The sequence below is a fragment of the Lepidochelys kempii genome, chromosome 2, assembly GCF_965140285.1.
Source record: "Lepidochelys kempii isolate rLepKem1 chromosome 2, rLepKem1.hap1, whole genome shotgun sequence".
NCBI classification, from domain to species: Eukaryota; Metazoa; Chordata; order Testudines; family Cheloniidae; genus Lepidochelys; species Lepidochelys kempii.
Window position 1 is genome coordinate 112,598,216 of NC_136381.1, and position 25,053 is coordinate 112,623,268.

The window sequence follows — 25,053 nt, forward strand, 5'->3', positions numbered from 1 at the left end:
AAGGAGATATTATGTAAAACCTGGCTAGGACTCTATAAAAGCCCTGTAGGAAAATGCCATCTGAACAAAACGTCCTTGAAGGATCATAAAGTAATACAAAAGACAGAACATAAAGGTATTATCTTTGCATAGCTTTACTGCCTATCTGAATTACTGTAGTTGCATTGTTTCACTGTAACACAACTATTTATCCTGGTATAATCTTGGACCACTCTACCTCCCCTACCTTAATGGGCGGGGTGAGTGACATCCTCCAAGACCAAAGCCAGTGGTGCTCCAGGAATTAACCAGTAGGGCATGTATTTTGAGAATACATCCATTACCCTTCCTCAGAGTCTAATGGCCTGATCCAAAGCCTAGTAAAATCAATAGGAAAATGTCCATTGACTTCAATGAGCTTTGAATCAAACCCGAGGCCCTGTTTAGATTAGGAAATTAGGTGTTTTTAACAAACATGTTAGCTAACAGATTAATCAACATGTTTTCAAACTTAGTGCAGACAAAGGCAGTGGTGTTTAAAAATATGTAATGTTGTCATGTCAACCCTAGGGTCTTGGCAAGGCACCTGATCATCACCAGGCCAGAGAACAAGAATCCCAATGTTGTTCCCCTACTGAGATTTTACTGCCTGCAAAAGGAAAAGGAGTACTTGTGGCACCTTAGAGACTAACCAATTTATTAGAGCATAAGCTTTCGTGAGCTACAGCTCACTTATTATGCTCTAATAAATTGGTTAGTCTCTAAGGTGCCACAAGTACTCCTTTTCTTTTTGCGAATACAGACTAACACGGCTGTTACTCTGAAACCTGCCCGCAAAAGAATCTCTGACAACAATCTGAGAAAACTTGGTTTTGTGTGTTAGCTCAAGAGCTGCAGCAGAGTAAAACTCTACAACTAAATGGCTCATCGGCCACATACGTCTAGGATAGCAAGCAGCTCTACATAACTATCAAGCATTATCAATAATCCATGGCCATATGAAGAACCCTATTAATAAGAAATGCTGTTATTTGGAAAAGACTAAGCTAATGATGCCCTAGTTTCAAAGAAACCAGATATGCTCACTGTGACACCGCACTCTGAACTTCCCATATTAGATCACCAGATATCTTTGACAGTGAGAAAGTAGAATATGTCTCTGTGTTCAGCATACCCACGCAGCTCCACCCTTTGGATGATCAAGGGACACATCAAATTAGGTAACAGGAATGGGATTAAACATATTTTTGAGATTAGACAATATTTATGTCCCCCCCCGCCCTTAAAGTGAATTAGACAGAAACATTGTTTAATGGTGCTGAGCCTCACAGTATATATTGCATTTTACCAGTGCACAGTTTTTCACGCTGTTGGATATACATTTAGTTTTAAAAGAAATTCTCAATCCAAAGCAGTACTTGTAGCTAATTAAGAGACTCTCAGATGAATTCCCATTTATTTTACTAAAAGTTGGACTGCCTTTATGGAGCTCTCCTTTACTTTTTTCAAACTAAATATTTAATACAACCAGTGCCTTAGTTTGAGTCTCCAAGACTGAACTGTTAGACAATCAACTAAAGATAGGTTGTATCAACTAAAGATAGGTTGCATCATAAAAACAATGCAGCCAAGCTATTGTTTGGGAATCTATTGTTATTACCAGCATTATTATTTTGTTGCTAGCTTTTAGAACAATCATATTTTCAGTGTGAAAGATACAACATTAAGTGATAATGAAGATTAACAATAAGAGATACGTACAAGACATGCTAACCATTAAGTACAGTGGGTCAAAAACAATTTTAAATGTCCATGAGAAATTTCAAAGCTATTTCTGTTTCACAGGGATCATAAAAGACTGATTTTTCATTTACTGAATTTTTTTCTGTTTTTTTTCTTTACTGAAACTATTATCAACATTTTTCATTTACTGAAAACTGGAGCTTTGAATAAAAAATTTACTGAAAAAACAAAACAAAACACCAAAAACACATTTTTTGGTAAATGAAAAATGTTGATAACTACCACAAAAATTGGAAAAAGGTAATTTTTAAATGAAAATACCTTTATGTTAAAAAAATTTAAACTAGCTTTACTATTAATTAATTACATTTATGAATGGGAAGAAAAAGGATGATCTGTAGAAGAAAGATAAAAATATTTTGTTTTGACTCTTTTACAGTGTTTTCTTCCAACAAATTTAGTATTTAGTGAATAATCAAACTGATATTGTTGCATGCACACTATACAATACTTATGCAGAGAAAGATTTTTTAAAAATATATTTTTATTTCACTTATACCAGTGGTTCTCAACTAGGGGTATGCATACCCCTGAGGGTACGCAGAGGTCTTCCAGGGGGGACAGCAACTCATCTAGATATTTTCCTATTTTTACAACAGGGTACATAAAAAGCACTAGTGAAGTCAGTTCAAACTAAAATTTCATATGCAGAATGACTTGTTTATACTGCTCTATATACTATATACTGAAATGAAAGTACAATATTTATATTCCAATTGATTTATTTTATAATTATATGGTAAAAATGAGAGTCAGCAATTTTTCAGTAATAGTGTGCTGTGACACTTTTGTATTTTTATGTCTGATTTTGTAAGCAAGTAGTTTTTAAGTGAGGTAAAACTTGGGGTATGCAAGACAAATCAGACTCCTGAAAGGGGTACAATAATCTGGAAAGGTTGAGAGCCACTGGCTTATACAAATGATCATTTGCAATGTTATCTCAAAGACACAAACAAATATCCCATTATATCTATCTATCTATCTAGATATATCTATCTATCTACCTTATACCAGTTTATATATGTAAGCAGTGTCAGGATGAGCTCCACCCTGACATCTGGTGGTGAGGTGTGGCAAATTGTGGAAAAGAACTTCAGGGGCCGATCTCATTTGCATAGGCACACCCACCCCGCCTAGAATGAGCCCACAGCTGCCCAAATGGTCACTTTGGCTGCTGTGGGATCCCCAGTGTCTCTGTTGTTGGGGCAGGAAGAATAAATTGTTATTACCCTGATTATGGGAACTGTGCTTGGAACTGTACTTGGCCTTTTGTTATGATGGAGGGACTCACCATCAACTAAGTAGCACTCGCTAGGCAAGGGTCATGGGTTCCAAAACTCTGTGAATTGAGAGAGGTTGAGGACAAGTATTAATACTTTGTGGCATGGGCCCCTTGGTGAGGGCCTTACATGCTAATTGCACTTCCTCCTCTCTCCTCTGTAGAATATCAGAGCTAATTTTGATTCCATTAGGAGTCTAGTTACAGGCTGCTGAGCTCACTTTGGGCTAATGGTGTGCCAGCACTGAGGCTCCCCTACTACAAGCTGAATTCACCAAAGAGCTGAACTGACTAAGAGCTGAAATCACTGAGCATTGTGTTAAGTAGTGGGGGAGCCTGAAGATATATTGTGGAGCAGTTTATGGGACGGCTGGAGTGCCTTGTGGACAGGCTGGTGGAGTAGTTCATAGGACGGCGGGAGCTGCTGGTGGGACGCAGAGCAGTTTGTGGACTGGCTGGTGGAGCAGTTTGTGGACCGGCTGGTGGAGCAGTTTGTGGGACGGCGGGAGCTGCTTGTGGGCCACGGAGCTGAGCAAAGCAGTTTGTGGGGTGGCTGGTGGAGCGGAGCGGAGCGAAGGCCTATGGAGCTGTGGGGCAGTCAGCTTCAGATCATGTAAGGTGCCTTTTACCCCCGCCCCCATCTCCACCCAGGTTGGGAGGTAAAGCTCTGCAGATAAACTTTCGAACTCTGGGGCTGCCCTGACCAGGGACAGAGACTTTTGAGTCATTGGACTTTTGGGACTTTGGGTGATTTGGGGTTGCTGGACTCAAGAACCAAAGGGAAAGGGCATGCCCCAATTTGCTTGGGGTGGGTTTTTTGCTCATGGGTTGTGTTATGAATCCTGTTGATGGTGGTTCCCCAACATAATGCCACATTGTTTCTCTCTGTTATTAAAAAGCTTTTTGCTACATTCAGACTAGGTGCTTGCCAGAGGGGAAGTATTGCCTCTTGGAGGTGCCCAGCGGGGGTGGTATATATTTGTCCCAGGTCACTGGGTGGGGGCTCGAGCCAGTTTGCATTGTGTTATTGGAATGGATCCCCTAGATATTGAACCCGGCCCTTGTTGCTGCCAACTCTGACGGGCAGAAGGGTTACATATATATATAATTTCTCCCACATGGAAAAAATATATAGGTAATATGCAAATGCGATATAAATAGTGCATTGTTTTACATATGTATATATTAAATATATTCCTAGTTTGGTCTCACATAGGAACTAATATAAAAGCCTACATACATATGTAATATGTAATCCATTATGTGTATAATACACATATGTCTTTTCCACATAGGATTATCTTCTGTTAATTTGCACAAAATTGTGAATTTGAGATCAAATTTTTGGTTATATGCATAATGTATACATATTTTAAAATCCTCTCTGCATCAGTAAATCCCATGTTGTACATGGTACACACTACAATATCTGTTTGATCACTCACTTATTATTAGGTGTAGTTATGTGTGTGCAGGCGCTTATGGATTGAGAGAGAATTTGTGAAATGTGAGAGACGGGATCACCAGATAACTCATACAGAATGGAGTATCATGAAGTGGCAAATAGCCTAGAATGACCATGTATGGTTTCCAAATATTTTAGGTGCCTCATGGTCCAGATCTTTACAAATTTCTAAGCTGGGTACAGACTGTAAACTCTAGAGTGTTATAAGAAATATGATTAATATGTTTTTGAGGGGTTTATTAACTGTGGTGTAACCGTGGAATGAATGAGCCAGGTTTCATCCTGGTGTAATCCCAATGATTTTGTCCCATAATTTTCTACTGTGAATGTTCTCTGAAAAGTAATTATAGGGAAAAAATAGATACCGCTTTTCAAAATTAACTATGCCATGTCCACCATTTGAAGGGAGAGACACACAATACATATAAAATCCTCTAAAGCACTAGTAGGACTGATAATCCAGAAAGAAGTACTGATTTAAGGGTTAATTTTGTTATAAAAATTAATGCATGGGATTGGCCCATGTTGTGGAGTAATTGTTTAATAAGATCATTGGAAACTAGTAATATTTGGAGGGAGAGCGGCTATTGTAAAAGTTGTACAATAAATTCACATGTGATCTGAAGATTGCGAGAAAGTTTCACTTCTTCGTGAATCTTTACATCAGACTTTAAATCCCTAAAATTAGGGGATCATAATGGAAAAGCTAACATATCTTCCATTATTGCAACACAGCAATAATATACATTTGAGCACTGTGTTATGCATTTCTGCCATTAATACCTCACAGTTTTTGGACTCCTGACTCACCAAAGATATCCTGTCTATGGATACAACCCATGGAGACAACCAAATGTTTGCTACTAAACACACACAATATGAGTATCTGCTAATCACAGTTCATCCCCTCTGACTTTCCCAAATAACTGCTACCACTGCCAGACTCAAATAGACCTCTCTGTCCCTCTAATAACTGGCTTCCTTCTAAGCCTACCAAAGGACCGGACACCCACAAACTCAGGTCTGTCACTCTTCTGAAACAGACAGAACTTAAAAGAAAATGCAATTACTATCATCAACCTGCAGAAGATCAGATTTAAATGTACTCCCATGCCTTCTCCCACAGATCTTGACACAAATTATCTGTTTGCATATTTAGCCATCAAAAATATATAACCAGGATGCAACCTTGATCAGATGGAGCTTGTTACATACCTTAGGAAATACATAAATGTGAACACATTTGTGCTAAACTGAGTTATACTGCAACCAGAAGAGTCCTGCACCCTTAATAACAGATATCCCTCAGACTCTCAAATACAAAGATAATGCAGCGTTATTCCTATAAAGTCCAGCACAAAGTTCAGTGTCTGCTCTTTTAATCCCAATGGTGTACCATGAAGCCCCTTGAATTTGGTACCGTTGACACACACATCCAAAATAACTAGCAATTTAGGGGGAAAAAATAACACTTGGATGTGATGGCGTCTCATTTGTTTGTTTATTTTTGACATGGAAACTCCCAAAACAGTGACACTATAGAATGCAGAGCGTGCAGTAGATTTGCCATGTGCTCATTTCTCTTATTAGCAGCATCTCCTAATGCCTAAATATGGTGAATCACCAGTTTGTTATGGATATCATGTTGCAGCCGGACTGTTATCCATCTCTCAAACGTGATAAACTGGAAGGGAGAAAATAATTCTACATTTGTATAAGACGTATTTAATACAAATAACTTCCCTATAAATACACAAAAGACAGACTGACCTCCCTACAAAGAATTTACAATCTGCACCCAAACACTACCTGCTTGTTTTGTGCCTTTATAACATTTGTTTTTTTAAACTGCAAAACAATTCTGGCTGAGTCTAATGCCATAGAACATAAATAACCCAAGAGAACCTATGAAATCACTAGAGAAGAAGCTATTTAGACACATCAGGAACTATGCTATAAATCAGTGTTTCTTAACCTTCTCAGGCTGGTGACCCCTTCTTCCAAGTGCCATGTTAGATTTACTATAAAAGTCAGTGTAAAATTGTATCAATGATAATAATGATAAACCTATATAATTTATTTGTGTATGTTTTGAGAATTCGACAGAGAATACTTGACCTTGAAGAGTAAGGATGTGCAGGGAGTGGGAGAGTGAGATTTTCTTTGCTTTAGACTGTAATAACATTTTCAACATCTTGCAAACACCTCCTCCCACCGATTGCCTCGTTTGACCCCCCTGGGGGTCACAAACCACTGGATGAGAAACGCTGGTCTAAACAGATCATACAGACATGGGAATGTAATCTATTTAGCACCCCTTCAAGTGTCTCATGCTGCAAGTAATATTTTGCCAAAGAACAGGCCAGAATAGGGCAGAATTACTTCTTCTCAGACAGCTCTTTCTATACATTTTGGGCAACAAAGTGTGTACTCAGTTAATCAAAGAAGGTGAAACATTGGTGAAATGTGCCTTGATTTGTGGTCTTTAAGCAATGAGGCTCTTTCCAGTAATCAGTGATAATATATTATTCTGACAGCAATTAAAAATGCCAAATACTAATTTTAAAGTGGTCTTGAATTTCTTGTTCTCTGCACTCAGTGGCAGTGACAATGAAAATAAAGTAACAAAATCCAACTGATATTCAGGTGGATTCCCTAATGGAAACATGAGTAGAGTCCATTAGAATCCTACAGCTGGTCTTTATTACTTTCCTATTGTCTTTTTGCTGTTGTACAGGAGAATCAGTAGCCACAGAAACCTTCAGAATTATTGCTCTATTCCAACACCTACTTGCCTGGTGGAACTCCAACAGAAGAATTCTTCCATTGACCTAACTACTGCCTCTTGAGGGGGTGGATTTACTGCAGTGGTGGAAAAACTCCTTTCACCGCTGAAGTAAATGTCTATACTCCAGTGCTACAGGAGGGTAGCTGCAGCTGTGCTGCTGTAACACTTGTAGTATAGATATACACTAAAGCTTGGTCTACACTTAAAAGTTATGTTGGCATAGCTACGTCAGTCAGAGGTGTAAAAAAATCACCCCGACCAACATAGACCAACATAATCCCCAATATAGATGTAGCTATGTTGATGGAAGAGGGCTTCTGTCCACATAGCTAATATTGTTCAGAAAGGCGGTGTTCCGACACTGACAGAAAAAGCTGCATCCACACTAGGGGGCTATGCCAGCATAGCTATGCCGATATAGGCTCCATAGTGCAGACGTACCCTAAATTATGCATTTTGCAAAACTGACCTAGTTATAGCTTTGTTAAGTGAATGAGAACTAATAGTGCTCTTCAAAGTCCTATTGATCCAATATGTATTTCTGACTGCTGGAATTGAGAGGGAACTTTACTACAAGCAGGACAATCTGCAAACAACTGCCACTTAACTTACCTTTGATTTCTTATGACTTGAAAATGGACTGTTGTTGATAGCCAAGGTGCCATTAAAAATTTCAGGAACTTTATTTTTTTCCCTTCTGTTCCACCAGTAAACATCTGGATTGAGGCTTACCAAATGGTCAATGAAATTAATAGTGACATCTTTTTTCAAAATGCCAATGCCCAATACACATATCAGTGACGCTTCACATGAGACACCCACCAGTACCACAGTCTGAGAGCGCCTACTTTCAAGTCTAACATTCTTATTTCCAACTTCCCAGCTAACCCAAAACAGTGAACAAGGGGGGAAAAAAACTTGCTGCTCCCTGAAGTGCACTCATTCAGAGAGGCAGGACTTCTTTGATCTTTTTTTGATAGTAAGAAGCTTGAACCTCTTTGTAACAAATACAATCATGGTCAACTTGCTAACACATTCACTAACTAAGCTTTTTGTTACAGCTCCTAATTCAGAGGGACCTGGCTGATCTAATTGAGAATTTTCTGAATCAGTGTATAATGTAATCTGACAATGTCAGTCTTCCCTTTAAAATATTATGTGCAACAACTTGTTTCAGTTGCCTGTTATGATTTTTTTATTAAGCTGGATGGCATAGAACAGTTCTTTGCACCAGATAGCAAAGATTTTGGTGCAGTTTCTTTCTACTTCCTGCAGATTTACCAAAAAAAAAAACAGTTTGTTTATCTCCTTCTCTGTCCTTCACGGAGTTTCTCCCATCGTTCTCTATTTTTCGCATAGTGACCCATGAACATAGACTCCTAACTCTTCATTCCTGAACTATCCAACACCACAATTTTCTGAGTCTCTTTGGATCTCTACCATGCTTCTATTGATATTATATGATAATCTGTGTTAAATCCAAAAGTAGGAACGTGTCTGTTTTCTAGTCTCCCTTTGGATGTGGTTGGAACATCATGAGAACAGCTGATTTGTCTTCATTTCAACCTTTTGGACCAAAACTTTGTGAGAACAGCGTGTGGCATTTTGATACCATCTAATCCGATCACAAACCTTAATCCTGATTTGGCCTTGAACCTCGAAATCTAAATTAGAGCCAAATGCAATCTCCTCAACCCATAATTTGTTATGCGAACCATATATTGAAGGGGGAGAATGAGAGACTAAATGCATGATGTCATGGTCTGGTTTAAAGGTTTGAGTGTGGGATGGACGTATTCCAACCAACTGCCTCCATACTGCTGTCCATAGCCAGTCTTTGTGAAAAGACAAATGCTTTAAGAATCATATTTAATGAAGAAAAACAGGAATGTCAAATACTAGAAATGTGCAACATTGCTCAGTTAAAATTAAAAGAGCAACCTTCACTAAGGAATTTTCTGTTGACTGGTTTTTCAAACTTAAAATCACATTAATTTTCTTTTAACTTTAATGTCTTTGTTTTTTAAAAGGTGATTGGGGAATAACAGAAGAGGAAATAAAAAAAGAAATGCTGAACGATTAGGCTATTCAAGTTTTAGGGGGGAAAAATTAAAAGGGCAACCAGAAGGTACACATCACTCCCAGCCTCTGATGACTGAACCTGTCTGCCTTATTTGTTGACACAGGAGAGTTATGGAGTGACTATGGCTTGATTTACAACTGGGAAAGGAAGGTTAGAGGACCCTAAACAAGCATTGTGAAACACAGTAGATGTTATCTGACCTGACTTTCTGGGTGGCTTCACAATCTTCACCCACAGAGCTACTTTTTAAAATTACTGTTATTATTTCTATTTTTGGGCTTCCATGAAGACCTGACAATATCCTATAACAAAAAAGCAATAGTTTGTAAATTTGCATATAAATTCAGGTACAAACTACCAGAAGTATGCACCTTCCTATTTTGAAGTTACATTTTAACAAAACCCCAAGGGAAGATAATTACATGCATAATGGGGCACACAGGACCAGATCTTAGCTGGTGTATATGAGTGTAGCTCCATTGACTTCAATGCAGCTATGGTGACTTTCAAGGGAGAATCAGGCCCAGAGTATTTACAATCGGTTCTTGATATAAATATAAAATCAAACCAATATACTTCTAAAATATCCCTCTATGTTTTACTTTACAGTGCCCAAAGGCACTCATCTTACATAACATCTGATGAAGATGTCGTTCCTTGTCCGGAAGAGATTACAATTTAATATTAGACACTACACAGTGAGTGGGGATAAAGAGCAGTTGCGGGGATGTGGTGAAAAAGGAAAAGGCTTAGACCAACAAGATCACGTTGTTATTCAGCTTCCACTATATTTCCAGTATTATTCCTATTATCTTTCTCACCGTGGCAAGTTCCAAGAAAAGGTGGCAGATGAGGAGAACAAGTGCCTATCACTTGATCTATTCATCAAATGATGTCAAAAAACGTCAAGCCACTTGTGATTCGTTTGTACTGACATAGGCAGGAGAACTGGCAATGATGTGTTGAGATTTTACACGGGAAAGTCACAGAGCCATAAAATAAAAGTAGAAATCTCACCTTCCCATTTTCTCCTTTGCCAGAGAGTTCACCTTCTGACCCTAGAATAATCTGAACAATTGCAAGGCACTCCAAGAGGAACACATACATTTCAAACTTTAATGGGATGAAATAAGAAGCGTGGACATGAAAATGAGAGAGAGAGAAAAAATATATTGTTAGAATTCTGTTTTGTTAGAGAGTCTGGAATAAAAAAAATCTATATTAGGAGATCATTCAGGGATTCAGAAGATGATTTTTAAACATTTTTATTGCCAAGTCTATTTCCAGCACACACAAATCTCTCTGATTTAATTCAAAATTCCTCTCCTACTCCCAGTGTGCCCAAAATCACAAAAAGAGGTAGGCTGGTCAAGCTTCATAACAGACCTGTAGAATGGGGCCCAAAAGTATTAGTCTACTGTGAAAAGCAATAGATTTGGCTGGTCTGCGTATGGCAGGCTAACCTTTCCTCAGAAAAGGTCATTCTGTTATGGAATCAGGTTCCCTAGCCTTCCAGGGATTCTGCTGCTCAAAAGGCTCTGGATATTTTAGGCTAGATCATAATCAAGCCCTAAAAGGACAGAAATCAATAATTGTTTTTCAAACCTTTACCATTTCTTAGATGAAATCAGTTGGTGGGGTCAGTCCATTTAACAAGTGTCCACATTAAAAAAAAAAAGTGAATAGCTATAACTGTAACCATTGTTAAAAATCTCAGCAGAGGAGTGAAGGACACCATGGACATAAAGGCAGTACGACACTCACTAGGTCAAGCGTTGAAGGACATTGGCAAGATAATGTGAGGAAGCTCCATTTGCTTCTGTCTGAGTTGTCTTTGTTCTATGGTCAAATGGAGGACTTTAGTTTACAGTGCTATCAGTCTGATTCTCTTCACTGCACTACACACACTTTTCAAGAGACAGACTTTTTTCTTCTTTTTTTACAATGACTATTAGTGGAAGAAAATGAGCCCACTACATATCTATGATTGCTGCTTCCATTTTATGTCCTATCCAATTGCTTGTCTAACATGCCCCTAAAATTAATTATTTAGGGAATTTGATTCTAACTCACTACATTTTATATTAAACTGATTTGCTAAACAAACAAAAAGCTGGAGTACAGTGGCACCCTAAGTGTAAGGATACTTTGGAAGTTAGAACAAAATAAAAGGTTAAGCATTAATATTAGATTAAATTCTAAATTGAGTGTGTAAAGGTTTTCAGTTTTTCAAGGTGTGGCTCAGATATGGAGTGACCAAACCAGCTCTTTGAACAAGTAGATGACTTTAAATACAGAAAGAGAGCTTAGAACAATTCAAAAGAGGCCAGATTCTCAGATGGTGTAAATCAGCTTAACACCATCAATGACAATTAAGCATGGTGGTTTACACTGCCTGGGAATCTCGTCATTCTTTTGGATGAAAGATGATTAATAAAAGGCTTTCATTTTCCACATGAGTGCATTCACTCTGGATGTAGAAAATCAGGGAAGTGATGGAAAACTAAAAGAACAGCAGAATAAACATCTATTTTAAAAAAAAATCCAGGGCACAAATCAAAAAAGTATCAATGAAGGAAAGGATTCCAGGGCGGGGAATGGAATTTCTTTTTAATTTTTGGTCTGCTGTGTTTTTGAAGTAGCACATTGTATTTAAAACAATGTATGTAACAAGAACACATATGGTATTATTATGGTTATTATTTATTTTTATTACAGTAGCACCTAGAAACTCCAACATAGATCAGGGCCTTATTGTGCTTGAGGCTGCATATACACATAGTGAGAGACAGCCCCCTCCAGATCTGGTATTGTTTATTTATATATATAATTTTACCCTCAGCCACAACTGTGCAGCCACGGAGGTCATATAGCTGTGTCTGAACTCAAAATTTGGCCACTGACTTTCCTCCTAGCATCTACATTAAGTTTTTTGGTGTTTTTTTTAAATGAGGACATGCAGGGTAAGTGCCTTTTGATTAGGTATTCATTCCAGGTGAAATCCACTGCAGCTGCATAGAAACTGAATAATCAGTCCCTATGGAGACAGAGTGTGACTGGTGAAATCCTCCACCAGTGAATGGTGACTGCTGGACGTACACACACACACGCGCACGCTGTTGCTGTTCTAGTCTATAACTTCATGGTGTCTGAGAGTGAACAGTGTTCTCCAAAACTGAAGGTGACTGAGCTTTGCAAAGGTTCAGGAGCACCATATTTACTGAACTTGTTGGATCATATTAAAGAAGTTCTGTATTAAAATCACAAATGAGTTTGATTCCCCATAGTTCAAATTCCAGGGTATTACTAATTAAGAGGTCTCTTGGTTTTTGGTACTGTTTCTCTCCCTCTATGTGTGAAACTTGCAAGCTGCTAACTGTGTTAGTACATTCTAAGACAGAGTCTGTTCTCAAAGCAGTTCACAGAGAGAGAGACTCAAAACAATACTCTAACAACAGAAACAGCACCCAGAGACTCCCCGCCCTTTTGTTGTATTAACAATTGTCATTAAAATAGAGATAGAGGATGTATGTGGATGGATGCTTGGTGTGGATAATAACTGAATGATCAGGGAGGTGCCAGCCTAAGAATCCAGTGTCCATCGGCTGAAGAAGGCGTCAAGTGGAAATAACCAGAGGACCCCACCCGGAGGGCAGACTGGAATCCACCCAACAGCCTCAAGAATGGGAGAACCAAAGAACAAGATAACATCTTGGAGCCGTCAGGAATGTGCTATCTGCTGATTGATTCAGCAACAGCATGATGAAGCAATTCCCATAGACTGGCATAGGAAGAAATTCCTATAAAAATAGACTCTAAAAAGTGAGAACTTTGGGGTCTGATTCTGCAAACCAACTTCCAGGAGCATCAGATGAGCATCTGACAAGGCCCTGCTCCCTCCTCATGTCCAGGCCACCTGGCCAGTGGCTTGGCATGAGCAACTCTAAGGCTGGTAACTATGATAACAACCTTGCAGAACCTGTGTGTGTGGGTGTGTGTATGTTTGTATGAATGAATGTGAGAATAAATTTGAGATTGAATGGAATGTTATAACTATAACTAACTGCTTACTATGATTCTTTCTGTATTCACAATAAATGTGGTATTTTGCCTTTTTCCCTTTAATAAGATCCTGCTGGTTTTTATTTTATTGGTACAACATTTTGGTGGAGAATTGCGAAAGGGGGAATATTGGTAAAAAACCTCAGTTATTGTAAATATTGGTGTGCACACCACCAGCTCTAGTGAGCTAGGCATTTCTATTAGGTTAACCAGACCTGCTGGCCTCCGAGAAGGTAGCAGGGGACCTGCTGGCCTCCGAGAAGGTAGCAGGAAAAACAGATTAAACCAGACCTGCTGGCCTCCGAGAAGGTAGCAGGGGACCTGCTGGCCTCCGAGAAGGTAGCAGGAAAAACAGATTAAACCAGACCTGCTGGCCTCTGAGAAGGTAGCAGGGGACCTGCTGGCCTCCGAGAAGGTAGTAGGGAAAACAGATTAAAGCAGACCTGCTGGCCTCCGAGAAGGTAGCAGGGAAAACAGATTAAACTAGACCTGCTGGCCTCCGGGAAGGTAGCAGGGGACCTGCTGACCTCCGAGAAGGTAGCAGGGAAGAACAGGTTAACCGGACCTGCTGGCCTCCGAGAAGGTAGCAGGGAGAAACAGGTTAACCAGACCTGCTGGCCTCCGAGAAGGTAGCAGGGAGAAATAGGTTAACTGGACCTGCTGGCCTCTGGGAAGGTAGCAGGGGACCTGCTGGCCTCCGGGAAGGTAGCAGGGGAAAAACGCATAGATTAAGCTATGATTTCAGAATCTAGGCTGTGTCACTTGCTAAGTAATACCAGCAGTGACAAAGAGATTGAAATATCCATGTTAAGATGTTTAAAAGAAAACAGGGTAAGCCAGTACCAGAGGGAGGAATGGAGTCAGAAGGAACTCCAACCTCACCTTTTGTTAAAGAAATTACACCTTTTAAACAAATCCTTCAAAAATGTGGGCACAGTCCTTGGACTAAAGAAGCCCTAGCTGATGTCTGCACTATTTCGGACTTAGAGGATAGATTGGCTCAGTATATCCTCATATACAAACCTTCTAGTGCTGCCAAAAGAGATGCAGCAGCAATTTGGTTGTTGTGGGAGGCATGTAAGGATTCTTCCCTCCGCTTGTCTTCATGTAAAGAGGAAAAGGCACAAATGGAAAAGGGAGCAGACAATTGGAAGGTGCTGGCTACAAATATCCAAAGCCAGCTGAAAATAGTGAAAGAGGCACTCCAGGAATACAAAAAGAGTGAAAAAGTTAACTCTGCAGAGGCTGGAGGGAGGCAGGTAAAGGGGGAGAAGGTCCTATGTACGGCACCCCCAGGCATAATTACAAAGAGAAAAGAGAGTAAAAAAAAAAAAAAAGAAAGTTAACTCTGCAGAGGCTGGAGGGAATTAAGCAGTTAAACTTTGTATTTCACCCAAACAACTTTTAACCGAAAATGTTAAAAAGGAAAAGTGTTAGAGCATTCTTGGTTTCTTTGCAGCCATTCTGAAAGAAAAATGGGCCCTTTTCCAAAGGAATGTCCGTAAATTAGCCAGGCAAAAATAAACTATCTGATTAAAATCATTTGACTGGACAATTTAGTCAAATTTGCTAAAAGAACATAAGAGGGTTCTATTGGAACTTAACTGCCTCAAATGTATAAAGGGAATGTAAGATGTAAAAAACAGAGCAGTGTGGAAGGGATGTTAAGGAAAAGAAAATGTGTATGTATCTGTCTGTGTGTGTGTAAATATGTAAAGTTCTAAGGACCAGTTAGTTTTGTTTTTGTTAATGCCACTAAAAATCCATTTGACTCTTTAATTCAAAGTTGCAAAACTGACAGACCTTTTTGCTAGACACAGGTAATTAGTGTTGTTTGGCTTTGGGATTTGGCATTTAACCCTTAAAAGGTAACTCAATGCTTTACAAAATTTAAAATGTTTTTAAGTTGTGGCTGCAGCAGGGCAGTCAAAATCAGGAGAATATAAAAAAAAAATATTTTGGATTCTTTTTGTTTGTTTTTTGTTTGTTTGTTTTTGTAACAAAATAGCAGATGAGAGTTGTAGTAAAAAAAAAATTAAAAAAAGACAGTGCCTCTCTGAAGCAACAGCAGGGGTGAGGTGCACAAAACAAAAAGAAGCAATGTTAGAAACACTGAGTCTTAAAATGGCTCTGAGTAATCAGACTGTCACTTTGATAAAGGTACATGAAAACTCTGTAAGCAAAAAAAGAAATAGTGACACCTTATGTAAAAATGGATCTGGATAATGTTATAGAAGTTAAACTATGGAAGGAATGTGCATTTGCCCCAGAACATGTGCAGGATATATTGTAGAAGGGGCAGAAGAAATGCAAACATACCATGCTACTTAATTAAAATGCTATTAGGGCTCCAAAGGGAGCCACAATAGGTTGGGTTTTCTTTTTCAGATTGCTGTGTGTTTTGGAAGCAGAAGTTAAAAGTAATCAAAACTCTGGTGAAAGTTGATTGTGTCCCTTTTAAGATAGAGTCTCTGAGCTGCTGATGGCTTTAAATCCAAAAGCAGGAAGTTTCTGTGAAAATGCAAATTACCTAAATGATAAAGGAAGGAAAGAACTAGCAGCACAAAGGAGCTGCAGATAAAGGACATACCTAGTCAGCAAACAAATTGTCTAAATAAAAGTCATGGGATAACAAGATAATTTTAATAAATTTAATGATAATAAGTATCCCTGTAACAACGTATAGTGTGTATGATTTTTGGAAAAATCCTTTAAGGTCGTATGGTAATGATGCTTCTCAGTTTTTACCTGTAAATAAAACTTAAAGCTTAACACAGCAGAAAAAACATTATAAACTTGGTCTGCTGTATAAGAAGGAAAACTCAGGGATTTAATGACTAAACAGTGGGATAATTTCTCCATAACCCTTAAAAGATAAAAGCCTTTGAAACCTGGCCTGCCTATAGAACAAAAACAGGAAAATATGGGGGCAATTTCTCTGTTTTGCCTGCAATCAGCAAGGGTATTTGTAAAAGAAATATTTTAAGCAATAATCTGCCACCCCAAAAGGGGTAGAAACATGTTCTTTTTGTCTTTCAGAAAATCAGGAAAAGCTGCCAGCTGAAAAGCAACCCAATACCATGAATCTACTGTCACAATAGAAATTGTGTTCTGTGTTCTATGTTTTGTCTTGTGTTTTGTGTTGTTGCTAGCACTGTTGTGTGTTTAAAAAAAAAATACTGAAGACCTGCAGGAACTTAAAAATAAATTAAGCTTTCTGTCCCAGCTACAAGACAGCCTGATACAAAAACAAGTACATGCCAATGTAGACTTGGTCCAAATTGGTCTGGGTAACCTAAAAGGCCAATGGAATCTTTAGTAATGGCTTAATACTACCACATGGCTTATCCATAAGAAAAAAAAATATTAGAAATAGGAAACTACACAGCCATAGCTATGGGATGCACTGAAATGCAGATACTTGCACTAGCTACTTTGGAACACAAAATGTTCTGGGTCATATTGGGAAATATTAAGGGTTTGATGCATTTGTTAAAAAAGAAAGAGATCATTGTTTGACACTTATCAATATGAATGGATGCAATATGTTTCCACTATTGTAAACCAGACTTATTAATGGGAGAAATTGTTGTCAAAATTGCACACCAACAGTCCCTGGAGGCAAAGGTATTGAAGGTTAACCCACTCCCCATATTACACATGGGATCCTTTTGGCTACCCTGGACCTTGAGCCAGTGGGCTGGGGAGGGAGGGAAGCTATTGGACACTAGAGGGTGTACCGAATGGACTCCTCAAAAGTGGGTGTGCCTCACCTTGCCTGTTGCCCCAGAACCTTGTAGTAAAGATACATCACTAGGATCATGTATGTGGCAAGAATTGGAATCACAAACTCAAATTGCCTCACAGTACTTTCTCTTGAATAGGCTACATAGAAAGTGACACTGACGATTATAAATCTTAGTGTCAAAAGGGGGATTATGTTGGATCATATTAAAGAAGTTCTGTATTAAAATCACAAATGAGTTTGATTCCCCATAGTTCAAATTCCAGGGTATTACTAATTAAGAGGTCTCTTGGTTTTTGGTACTGTTTCTCTCCCTCTATGTGTGAAACTTGCAAGCTGCTAACTGTGTTAGTACATTCTAAGACAGAGTCTGTTCTCAAAGCAGTTCACAGAGAGAGAGACTCAAAACAATACTCTAACAACAGAAACAGCACCCAGAGACTCCCCACCCTTTTGTTGTATTAACAATTGTCATTAAAATAGAGATAGAGGATGTATGTGGATGGATGCTTGGTGTGGATAATAACTGAATGATCAGGGAGGTGCCAGCCTAAGAATCCAGTGTCCATCGGCTGAAGAAGGCGTCAAGTGGAAATAACCAGAGGACCCCACCCGGAGGGCAGACTGGAATCCACCCAACAGCCTCAAGAATGGGAGAACCAAAGAACAAGATAACATCTTGGAGCCGTCAGGAATGTGCTATCTGCTGATTGATTCAGCAACAGCATGATGAAGCAATTCCCATAGACTGGCATAGGAAGAAATTCCTATAAAAATAGACTCTAAAAAGTGAGAACTTTGGGGTCTGATTCTGCAAACCAACTTCCAGGAGCATCAGATGAGCATCTGACAAGGCCCTGCTCCCTCCTCATGTCCAGGCCACCTGGCCAGTGGCTTGGCATGAGCAACTCTAAGGCTGGTAACTATGATAACAACCTTGTAGAACCTGTGTGTGTGGGTGTGTGTATGTTTGTATGAATGAATGTGAGAATAAATTTGAGATTGAATGGAATGTTATAACTATAACTAACTGCTTACTATGATTCTTTCTGTATTCACAATAAATGTGGTATTTTGCCTTTTTCCCTTTAATAAGATCCTGCTGGTTTTTATTTTATTGGTACAACAAACTCCAGAGAGAAAGGGTAAGCCACAGAGCTCTGGCTTCAATTCTTGACTCTGGCACAGTCCTCCCTGTGCCTCCGTTCCCCATCTGTAAAGTGAGGATAATAATAGTCCCTTTCTCACACCCTTTGTCTATCTTACCTGTTAGGGAAAGGGACGGTCTCTTATAACGTGTATACAATGCCTAGCAGAGTGTGGCCTGATCTCATTTGGAGTCTTTTGGTGTTACTACCTACTTATTTTAGGTGTTTATACATTCCCCATCACCTTACTATCTGAGCATGTTACAATCTTTAATGTACTTATCCTCACAACACCCCTGTGAGGAAGGGAAGTGCCATTCTCCCCATTTCATAGATGAGGAACTAAAGAACAGTAAAATTGAATGACTTGCTGAAGGTCACAGAGGAAGTCTAAGGCAGAGCAAGGAATTGAATTCACATCCCCCAAGTCCAAGGCTAACACCCTAACCACTGGAGCATCCTTCCTCATCAAAATATAAAATAACAACATCCTCCTTTATGCTTTTGGGACCATTTTTCACAAACATTTTTGTAAAATGTGTGTCCCGTTTTTACATAATATTTTTTTAATTTTGAATATTTTTGTCCAGCTGTACTCTGAACGATAGTACCTGATGTGGCTGTACGTGCCACTGTCCACTGTGCTATTATATTAATGCTCATATTAGACCAAAGGCCCAAGCAAACCCCTAAGCAAAGACCCCTATTGACTTCAACTGGTATTGGATTGGTACCTAAAGGCCTGCAGCTGCGCCCATTGACTTCAATGGCTAACCTCCCAGTGGTGCAGGATCAGACCCTAAATATGAAAATTAATCACCACTTATTTTTTCTTATGATTATGTGAAGCTAATTTTTTAACTGTTGTAATTTGTTGGTGTGCAACCAATCAGAAATCAGTCACGGTCAATTTGAATCTTAGCTTAGTTTATTAGCTTTAACATGAAGTTTGCACTTATTGAAAAACATGGTATTGTGAGTCATGTTAAGCGCAGAGGAGTGACTAATCATCTCTTAGAACCAACATCACAGGAATGACAACAGCAGAGAAAGTGTAGTGCTAATAAATATTAGAATTAGTAAGAGCAAAGTCATATTCATAGCTCCCACAGCAATCCAAACAATACCGGAATGGGAGAGTGACCAAGCCCATACAAAAGGACTACAATATTTTGGTTAGGACACTGGGGTATTTAAAAAAACATGGTTCCAAGTATTATATGGAACACCATGAAATACTGGATTCTCTGACAGACTTGTGCACTGACATTGAAAAAAGATGTAAGGAAGTGTTTCTGGGAATGCACAGAAACATCAATGGAAAGTTGTGCACCTTGATCATACTTCATCTGGTTTAAATGTTATCACGTCAGCCATTATTAGGATGACTATATTTCCATTTCCCTATGTTGAATATGGGATACCTAGTAAAATTATTTTCAAGCAAGTTCAACGGCAATCAATCAGAACTATGCAGTACAAATGTTCAAATTAACATCAAGCTGACTGAGCCCCTGTTAAAAAAAAATACTGTGTAGTTGGATTCTTTTTATTTACCTTGTTATCTTTAAGTGACTTACCTTTAAGGCTTTAAGGTTCACTTGGAGAGGGGTGACACACACATAACTACCTCCCCACACACACACACACGGGGAGAGGTGACACACCTACACTCCCGTACACCTCTCTTACCCAGGAGGGATGACCGACCAACCCAACTCTCCCTGCCCAGCACTCTCCACTCTCCATGCCTGGCTGGGCCCCTGTCACAGACTTGCCTCTCCTAATACCTGGCACCTTGTCTTCCCGAAGCAACATGGGGCGGGGAAAGGAGACACAGGGCACATGCAGTGCTGGGTTTACAATGGCTCCAGTGGCTCCATGGAGCCGGGCCCACGCTCAGAAGTGGTGCCAGCCTGTTCCGCTTGTACTGTGCCCCAAGACCCCGCTGGCTCCCCCCACCCACCACTTGCTCCTCTTGGCCAGCCCACCAGCTGGCCGAGGGCTCCTCTTCGCCCCATGGCCCCACCCCCTGCTCCTTTCAGCCCCTTGGCCGGACCCCAGTGCACCTCCAGCTCCGAGCAGTCTCTGCTTCCTGCTACCTGTGCGGCCCCACCTGTCTCCCTGGAGCTGAGCTGCCTGGGACTGGTGCAGAAGCCTGGTCTGTCTCAGCCAGGTTTGTGTGTGTGTGTGTGTGTGGGGCGGGAAATAGTGTGGAGGGCTTGGCTGGGCCTCTCGAGGCAAGTGCGTGTTGAGGGACTCCAGCTGGGGCAGGTACTGGCCTGGCTGATCGCGCCACTCCTGAGGGGACGGAATGATTCCTGGCCCTGGGACCAGCCCTGGCTGCGCTGCTGGCTTAGACTGGCAGGCACAGTCGCCTCCCAGCAGGGCTGGTGAGTGCGGCCGGGAGGCAGGGCTTGCAGGAGCGGGTCTGTAGGGAGTATGGGGGTGGTGCTGGGCTGGGAAGGGGTGGGGAGGATCTGTGTGTGTTGGGGCAATAGGAAGTGGGGGTTCTGTGGGGGGTGCTGGGCAGTTGTGGTGGGGCTGTGGGCAGAGGGGCGCAGGGCAGGGGTGGTGTTGTGCAGGGTGCTGTGCATTTGTGGAGAAGTCTGGGGAGACGCTGGGCATAGTCGGACTGGGGGGCCTCTGGCCATAGGGAGTCGGGGGATGCGGGGGGGGGTGCGTGGTGTGGCATAGGCACACCCCCGAGGGGAAGGGGCATGCTGGCAGCACAGGGCCAGGCAGGCCACTGTGCCTCTGGCAACTGCTGGTTTATAAATAGTTCCCTCGCATTGGGCGGAGCGGGGCCGCCCCTGCCATGCCATGCCCCATTGCCTCTGGCTGGCCACTTGCTCCGGGTACTGACCTCCCCGCGCCATGCTCCATTGCCTCCATGGGAGCCCACAAATATGTTTGGCGCCGGGCCCACAAAAGGTTAATCCAGCCCTGGTCACATGCCCCCCTCCCCAGATTTCTGCCAGGGCTCACACCAGAATGTGGCCAGCAGCAGCCTTTCCACACTATGTGGGAGGGAAGGGACACGAGCTGCTTCCAGCCACAGGGAAGGGGGGGAGAGATGACCTGGCCCGTGTCTTTGCAGAGCTCATCTCTTCCCCTGCCCTAACCCTCCTTCCCGCTCCCCTGTGGCTGGAGGCAGCTTGTCCCTTCCTGCCTGCACAGTGTCAAAAGCAGCTAACACCTCCAGGCTGCTGCTGGCCACTGACATAACCCAGCCGCCTCCTGTGCCCTGGCTGCAGCGCGGGCAGGAAGGGGTTAAGCCCTAAGGATGCATTGTGCACCAGGGCCCAGGGAACCTGACTGTAAAGACTTCAGAGAGGTGGCTCAGCAGAGGAGAGTGCCTAAGGGATGGAACAGCCTCGCGCTCCCTGGTGGGGGGGCAGGTGAAGAGGGTTCTAAGCCCCTGCCCCGGGTGCTACTGTGGAGCCTGCAGGGTCGGGGCATGAACAGGCTGGAAATTGCTTTCCGCTCCCCTGATTTCAGAGCCTAGCTGAAGGAGGAGAGGATGCCCCGTGCCAGTGCTGTGCGGGGCTCTGGCACACAAAGGGCTCTGCTCCTCCTGGCCATTGCACCGGGCTGGAGGGTCTTGGGCTTTCCAGGGGCACCAGCCCAGCCCGAGGCAGTGGGGGAAGGAAGGAGCCTGCAGACCAGGCTGTTGGTGAGCTGAGCGCTCTGACTGGGGGCTGGTTCTCCGCACAGCACTGGGAGTGGGATGTGCCCAGTCAGGGGAGATATGGAGGAGTAGTGGGGCTGGGTGTGTGTGTGTGAAGGGGCAAAGCAGGGAGAGGACAGCGAGAGGGGGAGCACGTAAAGGGCCAATGGGTGGGCAGGAGAGGCGACATAACCGGCCGCTGCCTGGCACCTGTCCAGACTCACCAGCCACCTCAGCTCACAGCCAGTGCCGGCCGGAAATGGGACAGAAGGCTGGGCCCTGCTGGCAGAGAGCCAGCACGCAGCAGGGGCTGCACTGACGGGCCAGCAGGAAGAGCAGCCAGCCCCGTGAGCTGCAGCTTTGCCCCACCACCAGCCTTTTACACCCACCCCCATCGTCGGCCACTGGACCCCTCCCACCCCCACTCACTGCTGATGGGCAGGTGGCTGGTGAGCAGGGATCCGACCAGTAGCAGGACCTGCTAGTACTGATCAGAGGGAGATAGAAAATATGGGACAATTTGCCCATTTTTAAGAAAAAGTCGGGACACCTGCAGAAGGGCTTAAATATGGGACTGTCCCCTTAAAAACAGGATGTCTGGTCACCCTAGCCATGATGAATGACTATAAACTTTTATGGATGGCTTCTAAATCAAGATATTGTATATGTTGCTCACTGCGACTGATACTGTAGATCTACCTGCAGAATATTTTAACATAGGGACTCTTTCTTTTCCAAACAACAATTCAGTCTACCCCTTCCTTAACCCCTTTTTAATTTTGTCTCATTTAGTGCTGCACAAAAAGACTCTCAGCGGTCCATTGCTCACTGTGCTCTGTGTGTACAACAGGAGGGGTTACAGTCTGGACCACAGATTAAATGTGACCAATGAGTCCTACAATGTAGTCCATGGCCTTGCTCATCAGTCATGGAGGGGTTGCCCACAGAAGCTGCAGAAGATAGCTGTGATCAAGATATGGAGCTCTGCATGTGGAGACAACTGATTATAGAATGGAAAACTGGTTCTCCTGGTTATCATGAGCCAAGTGGAACAGGAAGACACATTTTTTGAAGAAGCTGAGAGAGGTTGAGATGTAACTTAACAGTCTTTTATATATTTTAATATGTCTAAAAGTTGTGGAACCAACATGTGTCTTTAATATGATCTTGACCTTAAAGATTTCTTTACACTTTCTTCAAGGAGATACTATAAAACTGTTCTGGTTATTATCCCTCACTGTTTCATGAACATCCATGAGCTATACGACTTGGAAACAACACTTCAATGTAAGATGCAAGGTGTGAACCCTTCTTGTACAGACAAAAGTATAGTTAGCTGGGGTCCCCTTTCAACAAAGCCTTGGAGATACTCCAACTCAACAGCTGGGCTAGATGACCTCCTGCAGATGAGACTAACAGGTTCCAATTGAACTTCAGTGGGTGCTGCTGAAAGGCTGCTTCACTGATCTCATTTAGGGATTTAATATAAGTTAGTAGGTAGAGTAAAAGATTAAACATGTGGTGTAACTCTGTGCCACAGTTTCTTAGTGGCTACACTATGGTTTTTTTCCTTTATTTTAAAAGTATTTGTAGTTTACCAACGTATATGGGATTTGGGAAAAAAAGTGATAAAGGAAGTGGTTGCATATGCACACATTACAAACAATATTCTGTCTACGGTGGTGTTTGTATTATGTTCATTCTGGTATCTAACCATAATACAAACTAATATCTTTTCCCTAAAAATCTCTTCTATATCATTCACTATATTGTTCCAGGAATAAATACCAAATTTCCCTCAAATCCTTATCTTTCAAACAATGTAAAGAACCCAATTCTGATCTTCGTTACATGGATCAAAACCTGTAGTCAGTGAACTTATTCCAGATTTACACATGTGTAACTCAAATCTGGCCTGAAGTTATAATTTGTAATGACCCTTTATGTATTTATGTTCATGTTTTAATTCATAAATCAGCTTTAGAATGTTTGTTTTGTTCATTTCTTTTCTCTCTGAAAGATGTTGGAATGGAATATTTGATGGAGAATTAATAAGAGAACTTCAAAGAGGAAATATTTAGCAGAACAAACAATTCCTTTTCCAGGGAAAATTATAGCCTTTTTATATATGTTACAGTAGGTACAAAGCTAGTGTAAATACAGGGGTGGGGGGTGAGAGAGAGAGAGGTATTAAATGAAGGAATGGTTTGGAAACAAAAAGAAAAATATTTCTGACACATAGTATTGAACTTTCCTACATAAATCTTTTTAGCCTATCTTTATTCAAGCCAATCTTTAGTCTTGGAACTTGGAGTGAAATTCTGGACCCTTTGAAGGCAGTGGCAAAACCCCCATTGACTTCAGTGGGATTGGGATTTCACCCCTAGAGCCTGAAGCATTTACAGATCGTTCTAGTCCATATTTCATGCATCAATATGAATTAATTTTTTGCTACATTTTTAAAGCAAAATATGGCAAATGTACTGAGAGCCTTTGCAATGCCAACATTTATCTTAAAGCCCCCCCGCTCTATTTTTTATGTATTCAATATTTTCATTGTAGAAATTCATCCATAGATGAGCCCAATTCAAAAACCCAGGTACAAGAAGAAAGCTGTGTCTGTTAAGAGCCTCATACTGCAATACTTACAAAGGGAGAACACACATTATTATTTCTTTTTTACTGAAAGAAAGACGACCTTCTTCTGAACTGGAATGGCAAAAGCATAGACTGCAAATGAAGTTATTTTATTTTGACCATAAAAGAACCCTTTGAAAACTGAAAAATTAAAAAGATACCAGTCCTTTCTTCACAGTGATGGAGTATCATAATGGAAAGACTGAGCATACCTACACCAATCCTGCAGTCCTTGCTCACTGACCTGAATGAAAAGTCTGCAGGATGCCCTTTACTTTTTTCACCAGTATTTTACAATAGAAAATGACCAACCTAGATTTCATAGCACAGATTATACTGTAGCAGAACAATTGTCTCGCAGATGCTTCTCTCACATTCCTGACATTACTGTAGC